This window comes from Ctenocephalides felis, unplaced genomic scaffold, assembly GCF_003426905.1.
Source record: "Ctenocephalides felis isolate EL2017-DRISC unplaced genomic scaffold, ASM342690v1 CF-g0.4_SCAFFOLD_00845, whole genome shotgun sequence".
In the NCBI taxonomy this organism is placed as follows: domain Eukaryota; kingdom Metazoa; phylum Arthropoda; class Insecta; order Siphonaptera; family Pulicidae; genus Ctenocephalides; species Ctenocephalides felis.
The window spans coordinates 7,153,723-7,176,030 of NW_020536999.1; the positions used below are offsets into that span (position 1 = coordinate 7,153,723).

Sequence of the window (22,308 nt, forward strand, 5' to 3'; positions counted from 1 at the left end):
TGAAAAAAAAATTACTTTGAAAAAATAAGATTTTTGGGAAACTATAAATTGGACAAAAAATAACTTTTTTTTGAAAAAAAAAATTTTTAAAAAAAAAAATTTTTTTAATTTTTTTTTTTGAAAAAAAAAAATTATTTATTTGGACATATTGTGGAAGATCTGAACTTTTTTTCAAAGCAATCGTACTGCTTTAACTGCATAGGCACAAAATATAAAGCGCGTAAGCGCGCGTCGCTGTCTAACGCATAAGCATTGGTACGGAACCCATAGGAATGTTGACAAAATGTATACTTATTGTTAAAAATCTCTATAAAATATCTGATAATTGATGTGCATAGTTTAATGATCATTTTTGACCGCCAAATGGCTCATTTTTTAACTTTTTTCCTCCATATCTCCGAACCGCTAGACCTACCTTCATGAAAATTTCATCGATTTTAATCTTGTCAATACAAGTGAAATGTTTTTTGAATTATTCAAATCGGGCGATCGTCTCTTAAAAACTGAGTTACCGTTTTCGGGCACTTTTGCCCCGTATCTTCGGAACGGCTAGACCTGCCTTCGCCAAAAACTAATCAGCACGTCTCCTTATCATACGAATCGAATGTTTTTTGAATTATTCAATCGGTTGATCCGTGTTCCTGAAATCGTCGACGAAAATTTGTATCCGCACATACCTACACACACGTACATACATACACACACAAATACACACACACATACACACACACATACACACACACACAACACACACACACATAAATCCATTTTTTCTAAGGTATGCCAAAATGTTCAGAAACCTTTGAAACGTAAAGATATATAAAAATTTTCATTTTCGATTTTTTTGCGATTACTATAACTTACCCTACGGGAAGTTAATTAAACTGTCTATAATTTTGTCTAATATTATAAGGCATTATATCAACTCGGTATACTTTTAAATTGTGGTTGAAAATAAGTAAGTAATATCAGCGTGTAAGTAATATCAAACTTTAATAGGAAAATAGCAACAAGTTATAAAATGTTCTGTTTGTTTAAAAAAATGTTTGATTTTTTTTAAACCTAACGTGATTAATGGACGCCCCTTTGGTGTAAATGGTTTCAAAAATTGTGCAAAACCATTTTTTTAATAATTTTTAACATTATGAAGCTCTATTATAATTGAGTACACCTAAAAATCGTTGAACGTTGTATTTTCTTCGTAGTAAGTAAAATAACTCAATAAGTTAGGTATATGGAAAAGTGTATTTATATCTTATATTATCTATAACTCAAAAACCATTCGATTAATATAAATGATGTATTTGGCAAAATTGTTTAGAATTGAATGATTTATAATATTGTTTAACATTATCATATCCTACAGTAACCAGGTATACTTTAAAATTGCTCTTGAAAATAGAAAAGTATATATTCAACGTCCAGAAACTTATATAGAGAAATAGCAATAAACTCTCGGTGCATTCAAATATTGTAACTTTTAATTTGTTTGTACGATTTTAAGTGTGTATTTGGCAAATTTATATAAAATTAAATTATCTATAATATTGTCTAACATCATAAAGCCATATAACAACTCGATATACTCTAAAATTGCTATTAAAAATAGGCGAGTATATATTCAACATTCAGTAGCTTTATAAAGATATAAGAAAATATTCCTGGTGCCTTAGTTTATTTGATTTATTGTAACTTTTAAACTGTTTATACGATCTTAAGAGTAAATTCGGCGAATTTATGTAAAATTAAATTATCTTTAATATTTTCTAATATTATGATATCCTACAGCAACTCGGTATACACTAAAATTGCGATTAAAAATAGGCGAGTATATATTCAACATTCAGTAGCTTTATAAGATATTAAGAAAATATTCCTGGTGCCTTAGTTTATTTGATTTATTGTAACTTTTACAACTGTTTATCGATCTTAAGAGTAAATTCGGCGAATTTATGTAAAATTAAATTATCTATAATATTGTCTAATATTATAAAGCCATATAACTACTCGGTATACTTTAAAATACCTATTAAAATTGACAAGTGATCTCGATGTTCACAAACTTGAAGAGGGAATTAGTAGCAAACTCTCGGTGCATTTATCTAATAAATGTATTGTATCTTCTAAACTGTTTATCGGATTTTATGAGTATATTCAGGAAGTATATATAAAATTAAATTGTCTATAATAATGTCGAACAACAAAACAATCTACAGCAACTCCGTATACTTTAAAATAATTATTGAAAATAAAATAGTGAAACTTTAAACATGGAATTGATACAACCTCAATTATTACATACATTTACTCAGTAAATCTCTTATAAACTTCAAACCATTTGATTTATATGAGTGATGGACAAAGAGCCTGAAATAATAACTATTATTATTGATTACGGCTTGCTTATGAATAAAAATAAATAAATAAATAAATAGATGTATTCAGATAATTTTTCTATAACTAAATTATCTATATTTTTATCTAACATTATAGTGACCTACATCAACGCGGTATACTTTAAAAAAAAATTATTGAAAAAAAAATTGCTGTAAACTTTAACACTGACTAGATTTTGTATAATCAATCGGTAAATCTTTTGTATCTTCGAAACCATTCGATTAATATGAATGATGTATTAGACAAATTTATACAGAATTAAATAATTTAAAATATTGTCTAACATCATAAAGCCCTACAGTAACTCGGTATACTTTAAAATAATTATTGAAAATTGAAGGGTCAAAACTTCAACACATACTGGTTTTGGTACATTCATGCAGCATATCTCTTGTAACTTGAAAACCATTCGATTTATAAATGATGCATTAGACAAATTTATACAGAATTAAATAGTTAAAATTTTGTCTAACATCACAAAGCCCTACAACAACTCGGTATACCCCTAAAGCTCTCCTGAAACAACTAGTGATAATTTTTCAGTCCTTTATCAAATCCGATGCGGTCTTCTCCCTTCAAATGTTAAATGATGATGCAACTCGATTATTTTTGATGCGGTTTTAAAATCTGGCACAGTTGGCACATTAGTAGTGTTGGTGGTGTTGGTCTTTAATTTAGAATTCCATAATCAATTCGAAATGAGAGTAATTAAGGCTCCGTTGAGCCTATTTAGAGTCGTTCGAGATAATTGACTCAATAATCGCAACGGATTAAAGAATGCGAGGAATTCGTTTCATTCTAAAAGACTAGATATAAAATACACATGAACACACATTATATAATATATATAATATATATATATATATATATAAATCTCGTGTCACGATGTTGGTTCGCGATGGACGCCCAAACTACTGAACCGATTTTGAATTTTATTGCCTCATCGTGTGTATATACATCCAACTTAGGTTATAGGAAATTTTGAAAAGTAAATTTGAATATAAATATATAATTTTTATACATTTTTAAAAATATTGACAGAAAATGACCAAAAAAAAAACAAAACACTATAATGTCAAATGTCAAAATTTATGGATAATTCGAGAAAAAAGATGATTCTGAAAAAAAATTGACTGTTCAAAACATATAATTCAAAAACGTATACATATATAGATATATCCAACATTTATATCCGAATTAGATGAATTGTTATATTCAAAATCACAATTTATAGTTTTAAATATAATTAAAAATCAATGTTTATAAATTTAAATAAATGTTGACATGAAAAACGTCAAATGTCATTTGCCAATATTTATGAAAATAATTATATAAATAGATTTACAAGTTATATTTTTTTGATTAGCTTACCAAATTATTTCGGATACCAAAACTTCATCAAAACCTAATAGATCAGAGATCACAATAAAAAGCGGCATATTGAATTTAAAATTAATCATAAACAAAAACTTGACATTTCACAAAAAAAAAATTAACGACTTCAATAGGAAACAAATAAATCAATTATTCCAAGTTATTCATAAGCAATATTGCCAAACAAATCATAGATACAAAACATTATTGTAGAATATATACTATCATTTTCGTCCAAAAAGGAAATATGTTGACATTTATAAATTTAGTGCATATTGGATATATAAAATTGACATTCACTATTTAAATTAAATGAAAATGTAAAAAAATGATACTTATATAAAAAATTGTATATTTAGATAATGATACTGCGTTGATTTAGACTAATCCATGATGCGAATGAATTAATTTTGGAAGTATGAAATGTCAAATAATTTTGAAAATTATATAAAGTTTTTAACTATTTGTCAGAAAGAACATATTTTATTACAAATTCATATCCATATCAAGCACCAAAGTAATAAATAATACTTATAAAATGACATATTATTTATAGACAATATTTACCTTACTTAGCAAAACAACGTTTGCCGGGTCAGCTAGTATATATATATATATATATATATATATATATATATATATATATATATATGTCACAAGTTCTACAGAAAAGCGTCCCAAAATTGCTAGTGATTCCTTACATTAATATCTCTGAATGGTGAGATTCATTTTCTATTTTCAATTGCAATTTTAGAGTATATCGAGTTGCTGTAGGTCAATATGATGTTAGACAATATTATAAACAATTTAATTCTGTATATTTTTGCTCTTGGTTTATAATACAAAAAGGCGGAAGGGAGATATTTGACAACCTTATATTAATTTATATCCCAAATCTTGTATGGAACACTTAAAACGATTCATAAGGGCGAGTTCGTATTGGATTTGTTCAAAAAATTTATATTGAACTGTACTAAAGTGTTTTCAGGAAAATGTAGTGAATTTTATTTAGTTTTACTAAGCTAGATAAACAAAAGTGTCCCGGATTTTTTTTTGAGATATTAAAAAAACTGAAAAAATGTCTTGAAACCTTGTATGGAACACTTAGAATAATATATAAGAGCTAGGTTGAATTGGATTTATTCAAAAATAATATATAAAACTGTATTAAAGTGTTCTCAAGAAAATGTAGTGAATTTTATCTTGTTTCTTCTAAGCTAGATAAACAAAAGTGTCCCGGATTTTTTTTTGAGATATTAAAAAAACTGAAAAAATGTCTTGAAACCTTGTATGGAACACTTAGAATAATATTTAAGAGCTAGGTTGAATTGGATTTATTCAAAAATAATATATAAAACTGTATTAAAGTGTTCTCAAGAAAATGTAGTGAATTTTATCTTGTTTCTTCTAAGCTAGATAAACAAAAGTGTCTTAAATAAATTTTTTGAGATATTCAGAATTTTAGAAAAGTTACAAAAGATTAACTGACTAAATGTACAAAAAGTAGTACGTGTTAAAGTTTTGACCGTTATATTTTTAATATTTATTTGAAATATACCGAGTTGCTGTAGGGCATTATAATGTTAGACAATATTATTCATAATTTAATTCTGTAAAAATTTTTCTAATACACCATTCATATTAATCGAATGGTTTCAAAGTTACAAAAGATTTACTGTATGTATGTACATAAAGGAGTAAGTGTTGAAGTTTTAAATATTCAATTTTCAAAAATTATTTTAAAGTATACTGAGTTGCTGTAGGGATTTATGATGTATACAATATTATAAACTATAAAATTCTGTACAAATTTGTCTAATACACCATTCATATAAATCGAATGGTTTTGAAGATACAAAATATTTACCGAACAATGTACAAAAACCTTGTACGTGTTGAAGTTTTAATTGCGCTTTAAGGGCTTTGTGATATTAGACCATTTTATACAGTATTTAATTCTGTATAAATTGTCTAATACCTCATTTAAATTAATCTAATAGTTTTAAAGTTACAAAAAATTTATCGAACGAATGTACGAAAACAAGTACGTGTTGAAAACTTATTTTCTAATTGATTTTAAAGTATACCGAGTTGCTGTAGACTCGAGTTAGACCATATTCTAAGTTTGGTATACTGTAAAATCGCAATTGAAATTATCAAAATTAAATCGTAACTGAATTTCTGTATTCATTTGTGATATCTTTTATAACTTTTGAATGGTTATTTTAAACTAAATGAAGTATTTAGCAAATTTATTCAAAATTAAATAATCTATACATAATAAAATATTAAAATGACCTCTAGCAACTCAGTGTACTTTTAAATCGCCTTTGAATATACTACATTTTAAACATGAATTGACATCTAGTTTGTATTCATTTATTTATTACATCTGTTATAACTTTTGAACTATTGGTCCAAATGTAATGAAATATTTTGCAAATTTGTTCAAAATTTAAAAATCTATGGCGTTGTCTAATACTACAAAGCCCTACAACCACTCTATACACTCCAAAACCACTCAAAAATAGAACAAGTCAAATATTATAGTGTAACTTTGTGTATGTAAAAATCTATTTGTTTTTTCCAAGTGCTGTAACTTTTAAACCGTTTGTCTAAATTAAATGAAATATTCGAGAAATTTGTTCAAAGTTAAATTGTCTGTAATATTATCTAATATTATAATGCCCTTCATCGACTCGTTACACTTTAGAATTAATATAATGTAAAACAATGTGCACCAAGTAGCAGGTACAACAAGTTTATATATAAAAAGTATTTTTATATAATATCTCTCGTAACTTTTGAACGATTTATCTAAAATAAATAAAATATTTTGAAAATTAATAATTAAATTTAATGTTATATTGTCTAATATTATGATACCCTACAACTACTTGCTATAATTTAAAATTAACTTCAAGTAAAACAATGCACGCCTAGAAACAGGAACAACTTACATTACTTAAAAGTGCTTTTATTTATAATATCTCTTTAAACGGTTCGTCTAAAATAAATAAAATATTCTGGAAATTTGTTTAAAATTAAATTATCTGTAATTTTGTCTAAATTGTGATGCCCTAACAATCAGTATCCTTTAAAATTAATAAAAGTAAAACAACAAGTTTATTTACAACAAGTGCATTTATTTATAATGTCTCTTGTAACTTTCAAACGGTTCGTCCAAAATAAACAAAATATTCGAGAAATTCATACAAAATTAAACAATCTATGATATCGTCTAACATTATAATCCCCTACAGCAACTTTGTCTACTCATAAATTGCATGCAAACACCTCTCTCCTTACATCAATAACAATAAATATCTTATGTAATCCATAATTTCATGGCCGGGGATGAATTTCCTGTATTATTTCGCCATAAAATCTGCCATTCAATGCAAATCGATCCTCGGGGACATAATTATCGATATTGAGTATCGATAATGTCGATATTATCGACACAATGATCGATACGGACGAGAGACGTAATAGTTATCGATGTGATGGTCATAAATCACTTTTGTAATAAATAAATAAATAAATGTGCTCTATTCAAAGGCGAGTTTAAAGTATACCGAGTTGGTGTAGTGCATCATAATATTCAACAATAATATGAATTATTTAATTTTAAATAAATTTGTCGAATATTTCATTACAATTAGAAAAATTGTTTAAAAGTTATTACAGATGCAATAAATCAATACATATAACTATACGATTAGAATTCCATTCACATTTAAAATGTAGCATATTCAAAGGCGATTTTAAGTATACCGAGTTGATGTACGGTATCAGAATATTAAACAATATTATAAATAACTTAATTTCAACAAATTTGTCGAATATTTCATTACGATTAGACGAATTGTTCAAAAGTTTAAAAAATATAATAAATGACTATACGACTAGATTCAAATTAAAATTCATTCAAAACTAAAATGTACTATATTCAAAGGCGATTTTAAAGTACACTGAGTTGTTGTAGAGATTTATAATATTAGGCTACATTATAGATTATTTAATTTTAAACAATTTTGTCGAATATTTCATTACAATTAGACAAATTGTTCAAAAGTTATGAAAAATACAAGAAATGAATACGTATAGCTATACGACTAGATGTCCAATCAAAATTAAAATGTAGTATATTCAAAGGCGATTTTAAAGTATACCGAGTTACAATAGGGCATCATAATATTAAACAATATTATAGATTATTTAATTTTAAGCAAATTTGCAGAATATTTCATTACAATTAGACTAATTGTTGAAAAGTTATGAAAAACGCAATAAATGAATACGTATAACTATACGACTAGATTTCCATTCACATTTAAAATGTACTATATTCAAAAGCGATTTTAAAGTATTCGGAGTTGCTGTAGGGCATTATAATATTCAATAATAATATAGATTATTTAATTTTGAAAAAAATTATCGAATATTTCATTACAATTAGACAAATTGTTTAAAAGTTATGAATTATGCAAGAAATGAATACGTATAACTATACGACTAGATGTCCATTCACAATTAAAATGTAGTATATTAACAGGCAATTTTAAAGTATACCGAGTTGCTGTAGGGCATCATAATATTAGACAATATTAAAATTTATTTAATTTTGAACAAATTTGTCGAATATTTCAATAAAATTAAACAAATTGTTAAAAAGTTATGAAAAACGCAATAAATGCATACGTAAACTATACGACTTGATGTCCATTTACAATAAAAATGTAGTATATTAAAAAACGATTTTAAAGTATACCGAATTGTTATAGGGCTTTATAATATTAGACTACATTATAGATCATTTAATTTTGAAGAAATTTGTGGAATATTTCATTACAATTAGACAAATTGTTCAAAAGTTATGAAAGATGCAATGGACGAAGACGTATAACTATACGACTAAATGTCCATTCAAAATTAAAATGTACTATACTCAAAGGCGATTTTAAAGTACACTGAGTTGTTGTAGAGATTTATAATATTAGGCTACATCATAGATTATTTAATTTTAAACAATTTTGTCGAATATTTCATTACAATTAGACAAATTATTCAAAAGTTATGAAAAATACAAGAAATGAATACGTATAGCTATACGACTAGATGTCCAATCAAAATTAAAATGTAGTATATTCAAAAGCGATTTTAAAATATACCGAGTTGCTGTAGGGCATCGTAATATTAAACAATATTATAGATTATTTAATTTTAAACAAATTTGCAGAATATTTCATTACAATTAGACTAATCGTTCAAAAGTTATGAAAAACGCAATAAATGAAGACGTATAACTATACGACTTGATGTACGTTCACAATTAAAATGTAGTATATGCAAAGGTGATTTTAAAGTATACCGAGTTGCTGTAGGGCATTGAAATATTAAACAATATTATAGCTTTCTTAATTTTGAACAAATTTGTCGAATATTTCATCACAATTAGACGAATTGTTCAAAAGTTATGAAAAATGCAAGAAATGTATACGTATAACTAGGTGTCCATTCAAAATTAAAATGTGTTATATTCAAAGGCGATTTTAAAGTATGCTGAGTTGCTGTAGGGCATTATAATATTAAACAATATTATACATTATTTTACTTTGAACAAATTTGCTAAACATCATATATCAATAAATCGAATAATTCTAAAGTTACAAAAGATATACTGAAACAGTGCACATTTTTGTCAGAAACTTTTTGAAATATTTTTTAATTTTCTAAGGCGATTTTAAAGTACACCGAGTTGATATGGAGCAATATAATATTGCACAAATATGTTAAAAATATATTATTCAAAAACTTTATCAAATATTTGATTCATATTAAATCAATATTCTAAAAGTTATAACTCATTTATAAATGCACCAAAATCTTGTTACCGGTCAATTCGTACCGCACTATAAATAGTACACCGGGCTAATTTATTACGCCTGAACAATAGGCTAATTTAACGTCTGATTTAATATTATCTTAAATTACTTTTGTTACAATAAGATTATAAAATATTTGTTTATCTACTCTTGTAATATATAACTTTCTTATCACGTAATGCGTTATTTAGATACGCTCTAATTTCGTATAAGAAACTTTGATATTCTGAAGGAATTTTAGAGTATACTGAGTTGCTGTAGGGCATTAGTATATTAGGATGAATAATAGCTTGATTAATTTTGTACAGATTTTTCAAAAACACCATCTATATTAATCGAATGGTTTTTAAGTTATAGAAGATCTAAGAAACCAATGCACGTTTTCATATTTTGTCCCAGAGATAATACTGTGATACTTTTAGATTTTCTTAAAGGATTTTGAGATATACTGAGTTGCTGTAGGTACTTTTGGTATTTAGAAAATCTATAGATTATTTAATTTTGTATAAATCTGTCTAACACACCATTCATATTAATCGAATGGTTTTTGAGTTTTGCAAGATTTAAACAACCAGTGCACATTTTCCTCAAAACAGCAGCAATTTGCATATTCTAAGACAGTTTTAAAGTATACCAAATAGCTGCAGGTACCGATTTCCAACATCAGGGTTTTCAAAATATTTTAAAAAATCATCACCCAAAAAATAAATTCAATAAACAAACTACAACCATATTAAAATCGAACTGATCCATCCATAAGTCATCTCGAAAAGTTCTTAATATCATTTCTAATGTTTCGATTTCCCTTTTTGCATTGACACGGTTTTGTTAAATTGGCCCTTTAGCCAATTGTTGTCGAATTGGGCTTTTTTTAGGCCTAGTCATTCCATATAATAGAATATTAGGATGATAACCGTCTTGGAATCGTTGTCAAAATCATTTTTGGTGACCACGATTTCGTATAATTGCGATGACTTGCTCGAGGTAATGGATAGCCAGAGAGCTGGAGGAAAATATAGAGGAAAAATTTAAAAAAATATAATTTATTTTTTTATCATTGTAATAATTATTTATTTATAATATTATATTATTTTGTAAAGTGACCCCTATTTTTGAATCCATTTTACTCCTGGACTAAATGAGATGTTAAAGCTATTCAAAAAATATTTTATTTGGGACACATTATATTATTAATTTATATTTTTAAATATGCATTTTTGGTTTTATGTAGCCCAGTATGATTAGGGTAAAAATAATAATAAAACCCTATAATACAAATATTATTTAGAATTCATTTAGAATTCATTTTTACTTCTGAGCTAAACAAGGTATTTAAACAATTTAAAAAGTGTTTTATTTAGGGCACATTACCAAATTTGTACATTATCAAATATGTATATTTTGGTTTTAAAATAAATTAAACATCAACTAGAGTAAAAATAATAAAAGACTATAATGCAAATATTATTTAGTAAAGTGACCCCTATTTTTGAATCTATATTACTCAACAAAATTTTTAAACGATTCAAAAAATATTTTATTTAGGACACTTTACGTTATCAAATATGTATATTCTGATTTCAAAATATATTCCAGAATAATTAGGGTAAAAATAACAAAAAACTATAATGCAAATTTTATTTTGTAAAGTGACCCCTATTTTTGAATCGATTTTTCTCCTGAACTAAACAAGATATTCAAAAAATTTAGAAAGTGTTTTATTAAGGACATTTTAAATTATGCAAAATGTATATTTTGGTTTTATAATGTATTACGCAACATTCAGAGTAAAAATAATGAAAAACTATAACACAAATTTTATTTTCTAAAGTGACCCCTATTTTTGAATCCATATTACATCTGAACTAAACAAAGTATTTAAACAATTCAAAAAGTGTTTCATTCAGGGCACTTTACATTATCAAATATGTATATTCTGATTTCAAAATATATCCCAAAATAATTAGGGTAACAATAATAAAAACCTATAATACAAATATTATTTAGTAAAGTGACCCCTATTTTTGAACCCATTTAACTCCTGAACTAAACAAGATATTAAAACAATTCAAAAAGTATTTATTTGAGACACTTTAAATTAATAAATATGTATATCCTGATTTCAAAATTTATTCCAGAATAATTAGGGTAAAAATAATAAAAAACTATAATACAAATATTATTTAGTAAAGTGACCCCTATTTTTGAATCCATTTAACTCCTGAAATAAACAAAGTATTAAAACAATTCAAAAAGTGCACTTCAGGGCACTTTATATTATAAAATATGTATATTTTGATTTCAAAATATATCCCAAAATAATTAGGGCAAAAATAATAAAAAAAACTATAATGCAAATAGTATTTTGTAATGTCACCCCTATTTTTGAATCCATTTAACTCCTAAACTAAATAATAAAAATAATAAAAAAATATAATGCAAATATTATTTAGTAAAGTGACCCCTATTTTTGAATCGATTTAACTCCTGAACTAAACAAAGTATTAATACAATTCAAAAAGTATTTCATTCAGGGCGATTTACATTATCAAATATGTATATTCGGATTTCAAATTATATCCCAAAATAATTAGGGTAAAAATAATAAAAACCATTAATACAAATATTATTTAGTAAAGTGACCCCTATTTTTGAATCAATTTTTCTCCTGAACTAAACAAGATATTCAAAAAATTTAAAAAGTGTTTTATTAAGGACATTTTAAATTATGTATATGTATATTTTGGTTTCAAAATAAATTGAACAACAACCAGAGTGAAAATAATAAAAAACTAAAATGCAAAGCTAAAATGCAATTTCGTAAAGTGACCCCTATTTTTGAGTGCATTTTACTACTAAACTAAACAAGATATTCAAAAAATTCAAAAAGTATTTCATTAAGGACATTTTAAATTATGCAAAATGTATACTTTGGTTTCAAAATGTATCACGCAACAATCGGAGTAAAAATAATATAAAAACATAAACCAAATGTTATTTCCTAAAGTGACCCCTATTTTTGAATCCATTTTACTCCTAAACTGAACAAAATATTTGAATAATTCGAAAAGTATTGTATTCAGCACATTTTAAATTTAATAAATTTGCATGTATATATTTCTCATGTATCATTTCCTCCTTACAAATTTACACCAAGCTCTCCCACTATTTCCTTCCACAATGAATCGTTCTATGTATCATGTCGTTAAATTTACATTATCACAATTTTAAATTGAAATACAATGTTGTTTGTACAAAAAAATGGCCTTGCCTCTTTTGTAAAAGACACACAGACATTTATTTTATTATATAATATAAATATTTCTTAAAATCTTTTTAGAAATAGAAATAAAATAAATATTACAACGAAAGAATTATAAAGGAATTTATTATTCATGTTTGGTGGAAAGTTTTAGTGGGACTTATTGGTAGATTGCAAAATGGTTTGGAAGTATTAATTTATATTAATGGTAATAAAATTATATTTTATATATTAGTTTAGTGTATTAGTTTCAAGTTTCAACACTTTCAACTGGCGGATAAACAGCATTAAGGCCACAAAAATATTTTCATAAAATTAAGCATCTCTCACTCAAGTTTAAGTCTGGATTCCAGGTCGTTTCCTAATTTCTTATAAATCTTAAATTTTCCTAAATCCTGACACCTGTTATCAGTCTTATCACAGTCCCTTCTGTCACCTGTCCCTTCACTTTATACAAAATTAAATATTTATCCAAGAAATTTCTTGTAAAAACGGAACAAACACAAAACTTCAACTCGGTAAACGAAAGCGTAGTGCAGGGTCAATATTAGTACAGAGAGACGAGAGATTAGTTTTGTGTTTTTTAAAATACTAATTAGTAATTGGTCTGTAATAATTGTAGTGAGCATTATAGAGTAATTGAGTCTTAGTAAAATAGTTTTTAGTTTGTTGCAATATATGGCGCGGTTTGGGAGTAAAATGGGTTCAAAAATAGGGGTCATAGGACAAAAAAACTTGTTTGGGTTACAATTTTTTTGATTATTTTTTTCTTGTGTTGCAAAATACATTTTGAAATTAACATATACATATATAATAATGTAAAGTGTCTTAAATAAAATACTTTTTGAATTGTTTTCATATCTTGTTTAATTCTGGAGTAAAATGGTTTCAAAAATAGGGGTCACTTTACAAAAAAATATTTTTCTTAACAAAATGTTAAGAAGGTTTTTAATATTTTTTTCATGATTATTGGGGAAATTTTTTTGAGACAAGTACAAGTAGATATCATGGCTTAAAATGTTCTGAATAAAATACTTTTTAGATTGTTTGAATATCTTGTTTAGTTTAGGAAAAAAATGGTTTCAAAAATAGGGGTCACTTTGTGAAAATATTTTTCTTAACAAAATGTTTATAGTTTTGTATTATATTTACCCTGATTATTGGGTGATACTTTTTGTATCAAATATGATTAGATATTATAGATGAAAGTGTTCTGAATTAAATACTTTTTGGATTGGATTAATATCTTGTTTAGTTTTGGAGTGAAATAGATTCAAAAATAGGGGTCATTTTGTGAAAATTAATTTTTTAACGAAATGTTTACAGTTTTTTATTATTTTTACAATGATTATTGTGAGAATTTTTGAACCAAATATATGTAAATATTTTAGCTTAAAGTGTACTGAATGTAACACTTTTTGGATTATTATATTATCTTGTTTAATTCAGGAGTAAAACGGTTTTAAAAATAGGGGTCACATTGTGAAAATATATTTTTTTAACAAATTGTTTATAGCTTTTATTATTTTTACCCTGATCATTTTGTGATACTTTTTTGAATCAAACATACATAGTTATTATAGATTAAAGTATTCTGAATGATATACTTTTTGGATTGTTTCAATATCTTGTTTAGTTCAGGAGTAAAATAGTTTCAAAAATAGGGGTCACTTTGTGAATACATATTTTTTAACAAATTGTTTATAGTTTTGTATTATTTTTTCCGTGATTATTGTGGGAAATTTTTTTGAGGCAAATATGATTAGATATTATAGACTAAATTATTTTGAATAAAATACTTTTCGAATTGTTTTAATATCTTGTTTAGTTCAGGAGTAAAATAGATTCAAAAATAGGGGTCACTTTGTGAAAATTTATTTTTTAAACACAAGCAAATTTGCTTAACAGGTTTTAATGCTTTTTTAGAGTATTTCAAATTGTTGTATAGGCTATTGGTGTTAAACAATTTTGTTTCTTGTTTAATTCTAATCATTTTTTCTAAACACATCATTCATATTAATCGAATGCTTTAGAAGTTATGAAAGATATATTGAAGCGATGCATTTACAAATGTATAACTCGTTAGGCTGGAGATTTATTCATTGCATTGGAATTTTAGGCTATCCTGAGTTGCTTTTTTGGTATACAACAATTGTTTATTTAATTCTGAACAAATTTGTCTAACACTACATGTATATTGAGCGAATAGTTTAGGATTTATGAACCAAACAAAAAGTACATAGAATAAATTTTTATCCTCATCATGTTTTCATATTTGTTCACAATTTTGGCCGGTATATGTAAATCTTATGAACTAAAACATAGTACCAGATTGTAGCTACATATATTCCTAAACTACAACAAAAATTTGAATCTCTAGCTATTTTTTAATACTCATTATTCACATTTTTGCAAATTTGTAAAAATTTATGAACAAACTTGTATTGCAAATAGTATCTACCTCTAGATTGCAAATTTGTACCTCTAGATCCATTTTGCATACTCATTAATCCTTCCTGAACATATTCCTGCACCTTTTAATACACTTATGATCTATATTTATAAACCTTACGTTTGTTCACAAAATTTTGCAAATTTGTAAAAAATTATGAACAAATTTAGGTTGCAAATTGTACCTACATATCTCCTCAAACCACAACAGAAAATTTAGAACTCTAGGTCCATTCTAAACACTCATTAATCCATTCTAAACATACTCCTGCACCAAAAGCGTTTCTATTAACTTCATTAATTATTCACAATCTCTTCTTCACGAACAAAACACACACACCGTTGACTTGTACAAATATTGACTCTCAAGAAGTTTAACTTCAATATTTATCTCGAACTATTTTCCGGCAGCTGGAGAACGAATTAAATTATAAAATGATAAAAAAATAGGGTCACCTTATAGTACTTTTATTAGGGTCACCAAAAATTGTAATTTAATTTAGATTAGAATTAATTTTTATTAAGATGTTTAGAATAATTTTTTTATTTTTTTTTACAGGCCGAATGTGTGCAGGACGAGGTACAGGACTTACTGTTGTCCAGGATGGTCAATTCAGGCTCATACAGGATTTTGTCTTGTTCGTGAGTATACTTTTTTATACTTTCTTATTTTTTTTATACCTTTGTGTACTTTTTTGAATTTTTTACACTTTTTATCGTCACGCTATCATTATTTTATTTATAATAATTTGTTATATTTTGTGGTGCTCAGTATCATGCCTTCTTATACTTTTTTATACTTCCTAAACTTTTTATACTTCCTAAATCTTTTCTATTCTTTTGTACACTTTTTTTAGATTTTTATTTTATTTTCCTTTTCCGTTAGAAATGATAATTGCTTATTATATTCTATTATAACTTAGGATGTTTAGTATTATGCTTTTTATACTTATTATCCTCTTTCATTTTTTATTGAACTTTATATTTTTTCGTACATTTTTTTCAATTCTTAATCATACATTTTATTTAATCTACCTTCTTATAATTTGTAATGTTTTTTATTAAGCTTTTTTATACATTATTCACTTTTTATATTTTTTTATTTCTTCTTATACTTCCTGATGCTTTCTTTTATTTTGTTTTTTTTTTATTATTTTTTCAACTTTGCTATAATTTTTCTTGATTCGTAATAATCAGTTTTGTAATTTGTAGTTACATTTGTTTTTGATTTTTGAACTTTTTATGTTTTCTTATACTTTCTTAAGATTCATTACCCATTTTTATACTTTTCAACCTTTTTACACTTTTCAGGAATCAAATTTCTTTATATGCAATTTTATTTTTTATGCTATTATTAAATCATATTACATTCAATTTCATTTTTTATGCTTTATTATACTTTAGTTTAAGTTATTTTTTATACTTTTTGAGCTATCTTATACTTTCTTAACTTTTATTGCAAAGTTTTATACTTTTCAACTTCCTAATAATTTGACCGAGCGAAATAAAAAAAAACTAGCTGTAAGTGGAATTCTGTCTTGAGGCAATTATGGCATCGTGCCTTAAGGCAAATTGCTGGAACTTCCCGTACCGTAACGAAATGTTCGAGGAATACTGAATGTTTTCAAATAGATTATTATAAATATTGTAACATTGTCTAATATTTATAAGAATTATATAAACTGAATTGCAAGGTTAAAATTATTTGTTTAAAGTATATTAGAAATTTAGTCAGAATTAAAAATAAAATCTGAATTATTTTCGATATACAAAAAATAAAAAAAAAAAAAAAAAAAAGGAATTTTTTTTTCCAAAATCAATTATTTTGTTAAGACAAGCAGAAAGTTATTTGAATCATTTAAATCGGACGCTTAGTTCTCTCAAAAACCGCCATTTTTTACATATTTAGCTCCGTATCTTCAAAATGGCTGGGCCTGCCTTTTCCAAAAACTAATAAACACTTCTCCCAATCATTACTAATTGAATGTTTTTTAGATCATTCAAATCGGATACTCCGTTCTCTCAAAAAGTCGATTTCTATTTTCTGCATTCTTTGCTCCGTATCTCCGAAACGGCTGGACCTGCCTTTGCCCAAAAATAATCAGCTCTTTTCCCTATGAGTAGGAATCGAATGTTTTTTAAACCATTCAAATCGGTTGATTCGTGCGCCCGAAAACGTGGACGAAAAATTTTATCCACACACACACACACATTCATTTTTTCTTAGGTATGTCCAAATGTTCAGAAACATTCAAAACGTCGAGAAATGCAAAAAATTTCAATTTCGATTTTTGGACGATTACAAGAACTCACCCTACGGGAAGTTAAGAATGTAAAGAAAGAGAAAGTGGTATTCTACTGCAAAAGCAGGAAGGAAACTCCACAATATTTGAAGTAAAAAGAGGATGTGAATCCTCTTACCACTAGAAAAGGGACCCTTCCTACGGACCCTAGAACAATTTACCAATTACGTAACGAAACGAAACGCGATCCGTCCGAGCGTTTCTTTTTTTTTTCTTATTTTCTTATTACGGCGACGTCGACATGTGCTCGTAGACGAACGGCTCGTTAATAAATAATTTAATATTCGTATCGGGGGATATTTAAAACGAGCAAACTCGTATTTCATGTCGATACCTGATTCGATATGATTTGACTTGATTTGATTTAATAAGCAGGTCGATAGTATCGAATTACCGATAATTAATAGAGAACCTGCTGCTACTACTGCCGTGCTATCGATATATATATCGATATATATATATATATATATATATATATATACATGTATATACGCGTGACTCGCCTATAGAAAAACGACCTCTGGGTAAGGTAAATATTTATATCGTGGATGGAAATTCCAATGGAAAAATATCGATTGTCGTCGATATTGATATTATAATTGTTCTATGTAATCGATACGTTCTTATTTCACCACTATTTAACTTCCCGAAGGCGAAGTTTATGTTTTCATAAAAAAATCCGATTCCCTAATTTTATGTTTTCTCGACGTTTCAAGACATTCTGAATCGAATGAGACCAACATTTGGAATAAGTATGTGCGTGTGTGCGTGTGCTTGTGCGGGAACAGATTTTTTGCCGTAAATCGAGGTTTTCTCAAAAAACGGCTGGACCGATTTCGGTGTTAAAAAGTCATTCGATGTATCTCGATGAGGACTGTCGTTTCTCCGTTTTGTGCGATTAACGGCCGAGCCGTTTCTTTATAAATAGCAGAAAAGTGAAAATTTTTTTGTCCACGTTTTAGCCCGCAATTCTGAATTGATTTTGAAAATTCAAAAACCGTTTGAAAGATATTGGTTGGGAATCGTGCTGATTAGCTTTTGGTAAAGATCGGCCGGGCCGTTTTTTGTAACAAAATCGGATTTTTAACTTCCCGTAGGGTAAGTTATAGTAATCGCAAAAAAATCGAAAAAGAATATTTCTATACATCTTTACGTTTCAGAGGTTTCTGAATAGTTTGGCATACCTAAGAAAAAAATGTCATTTGGCGGTCAAAAATAAACATTAGACATATGTACATCGTATTATCGGATATTTTATAAAGATTATAATAATAAGTACAAATTTTGTGTACATTTATATGAGTTCCGTACCAAAGTTTACACGTTACACGACAAAGCGGCGCTTACGCGCTTTCGATTCCAAATCAGCTATACAGCGCGATTTCTTGAAAAAAAAAATCAAAATTTTCAAAAAAATCAAATTACAAAAGAAAATCCAAATATAAGAAAAATCAAATTTTTCAAAAATGTCAATTGCTTCAAAAATTTCGAAATCTCTCAAAAATCTAATTTTTTCAAAGGTTTTTTTAATAATTTAGTTTCCGGTACGAGAAGTTCTAGCAAATTGCCTTAAAGGACTGTGCCATGCACCACTAGTTTGTTTTAGTTTTTGTATTCTTTTATTATTTGCTCGTCAGTAGAGTCCTTTTTTCCTCGTTTTAGTCTTCTTGCTCTTTTGTAGTAGAAATCTCAATTTGCTCGTCAGTAGCATCCCATTTTGCTTATTTTACTCTTTGTACTCATTTTTTTAGTCAATAGAGTCTATTTAATACTAGTTTAATTTTTGTTCTCATTTTTTTTAGTTTTTTCGCTAGTAGAATTTTTTTTCGTTTATGTTTTAATTTTGTTATTTTTTTATTCCTTTTGTTTGTCAGTAGAGTAATTGTTTAAGTTTTCCATGTGTTTGTCTTTGTACTTTTATTTTAGTTTGCTCGTCAGTAGAGTCTCCTTTTTTACCTATTTCAGTTTTCTCGTCAGTAGAGTCCTTTTTTAACTCGTTTTGGTCATTTTACTTTTTTTTTAATTTTCTCGTAAGTAGAATCCCTTTCATAACATGTTTTAGTCTGTACTGTTTTTTCAGTTTGCTCGTCAGTAGCGTCCCTATTTTACTTGTTTTTATTTGATTTTTTTAAACTTTTATTTTTAATTTGCTTGTTAATTGAATCTCTTTCTTTCTTTTCTATTTTGCAGTAGAGTTTATTTTCAGTATGTTTAATTTTTTCTTCGGTAGAGTTTTTTGCTTTTATTATATTAGATTTCTGAAATTTCTAATTTTAGAAAAACTAAGTTCATTTCTATCTATTTAGGATCTATTTATTTACTTTCTGAGGTAAAAGTTTATGTTTTTGGCATAAAATCCGATTGGCTCATTTTACGTCTTTTCGATGTTTAGCAAACAATGTACCTGCCTTCGGGCAGACAACCATCTATCATTAATATCTACTTATGTAGGGTTATTTTATGCAATTTACCTTAAAACATAATGTCACTTACACCTAGTTCTGTTTTCCTGAACTAATTCTCACCGAGATGTGAATTCTCACGCCTTCACCTCCTCATTACATTTTGTTATCTTCATCATCATCCTTTATCTTTGCCATTATCTCTGTCGTATATTTATTTACCAAAATCACTACAATTTATTTAAACAAATTACCGGGTTTTAGGTTAAGATTACCAAAATTGCTAATATTACCAAAATTATAACCCTGTTTTTTGCTTTTTTGCAGCCGTTTGCCGAAATTGTCCGAGCGGAAAGTGCCTGAAGCCAAACATTTGCCAATGTGATGGAGGATATTTGGCGTCGTCCTGTTCGGGAAAACATTGTAAGTAGATAAAATGTACATGTATATATATATATATATATATATATATATATATATACTGGTGAGTTATTTTGGAGTAACACCAAGTAAAAAAACTAAAGCAGTTGTAAAAAAGCTTAATTTAACCACACGTTTCGGTCTTTGTCGAGACCGTCATTCAGTGGAACAAAAAAAAATTAATTATACAAAAACATACTACACCATTACACAGTAATAAACCAAGCTATTAATAACTGGAACATTCAAAACTAATGATTTTTGACAATATTTTGTTGCATTTTAGTGTGTACAGAGTAACTGACGTCTAAATACTGAATGAAAATTCGGTTATTAAAATTCGATTTTTATTGAGTAGCAAAAATTACTTATTTATTTGTTTAAATTATTTGTTTAAAAGGTTGTGGTATATCAGTGGTCTTAACATTGACAGAGTTTAAAATCAATAAAATACCAAATTTTTACTTTTCAAATATAATAATTTTATTAACATTATTAGTTAGACCAACATTTGCTATTGATACAAACACACCAGAAGGTTTACCTATCGTATAATTCAATTCAAGATATTGTTGGGTCTTTTAACATTGTTAATTAGTTTTTAGTATATAAAATAAGTTTTAGTTAAATGTTAGTTTATTTCATGTTTTACTAACTGCATGACTTTAAGAGTTCCTTAAAACTAGACAATTCTTCTTATCAACAAGGTACAAACAAAAACTTTTGAAATCGAAAATTTTATCCAAATTTCTAAATCTGAATTTTTATTTATCAAGTCGATCATGTAACTTGCCTAAAGGCAAAATGCCACTTGCAACTAGTTAGTGAATAAAATAAGTTTTAGTCTAAATTTTACTTTGATGTCCTATTCACTGGTAACAATGATCTGTTCCATTTTTGCCCATTCTTCCTATTTCAGTGTGCGAAATATACATTTTACAAGCAAGTTTTAAATAGTTTCTCGTGTGTAAAGACTTCCCTGTATCACGACGAATATTTCAAGACCAAAATTAGCAAAATCGGTTCAGCCGTTCTCGAGTTTTATTAAACTTGAATATGAATTTTAAGGTATACAACTTTGTCTCCGCCGTTTTTACAATACGAGTTCTTTACAATAACGGCGGCAACAAAGTGGTGCGGACTTTTGGATTTATATAGTCATTGAAAATTTCAATTAACTCTGGTGGGAAAGGGACTCTCCTCACGAGCAAACTAAAAAAAAGAGTACGAAGACTAAAAGAAGTACACAAAGGACTCTACTGGTGAGCACACTAAAAATAAGAGTACAAAGTCTTAAACAATTGGAAAAGGGGATTTTACTGACGAGCAAACTAAAAAAAGGAGTACAAAGCCTAAAACAAGTTAAAAGAGACTCTACTGACGAGCAACCTAATCAATGAGTAAGGAGACAAAAACCAGTGAAAAGGGCACTCTACTGACAAGCCAATTAAAAAAGAGTACAAAGACTTAAATAAGTGAAAAAGGGACTCTACTGATGAGCAAACTAAAAAGTACTGTAGAAAGACTAAAACAAGTAAAAAAATGACTCTACTGACGAGCAATCTAAAAAGAAGTACGAATGCCAAAACAAGTGAAAAAGAAACTCTACTGACGAACAATTAAGAAAAACTGATTACAAGTCTCAATGTGAAAAAGGACTCTACTAATGTCGGCATTTCAACTACAAATTATTCAATATTTCAATATACATGTGTATATAACAGTATCTACTAGATTTTAGTAAATTTTATCTGGTTTTCATTGAAGTATATAAAATAGAGTGACCACCGCAAATTTCTAAGGTATTTAAA

The 22,308-nt window shown here is 26.9% G+C and overlaps 1 long non-coding RNA gene across 1 annotated transcript in view; it reads left to right on the forward strand.

Annotated features, from left to right (window-relative positions):
- Window positions 1–20,439, forward strand: part of LOC113370697 — an 88,828-nt gene extending 68,389 nt beyond the window's left edge. Inside the window, exons 2-3 of the long non-coding RNA XR_003366608.1 lie at window positions 15,932–16,014; window positions 20,405–20,439. This is a non-coding gene — a long non-coding RNA (uncharacterized LOC113370697). The remainder of the gene's footprint in view (window positions 1–15,931; window positions 16,015–20,404) is intronic.
- The last annotated feature ends 1,869 nt before the right edge of the window (window positions 20,440–22,308 follow it).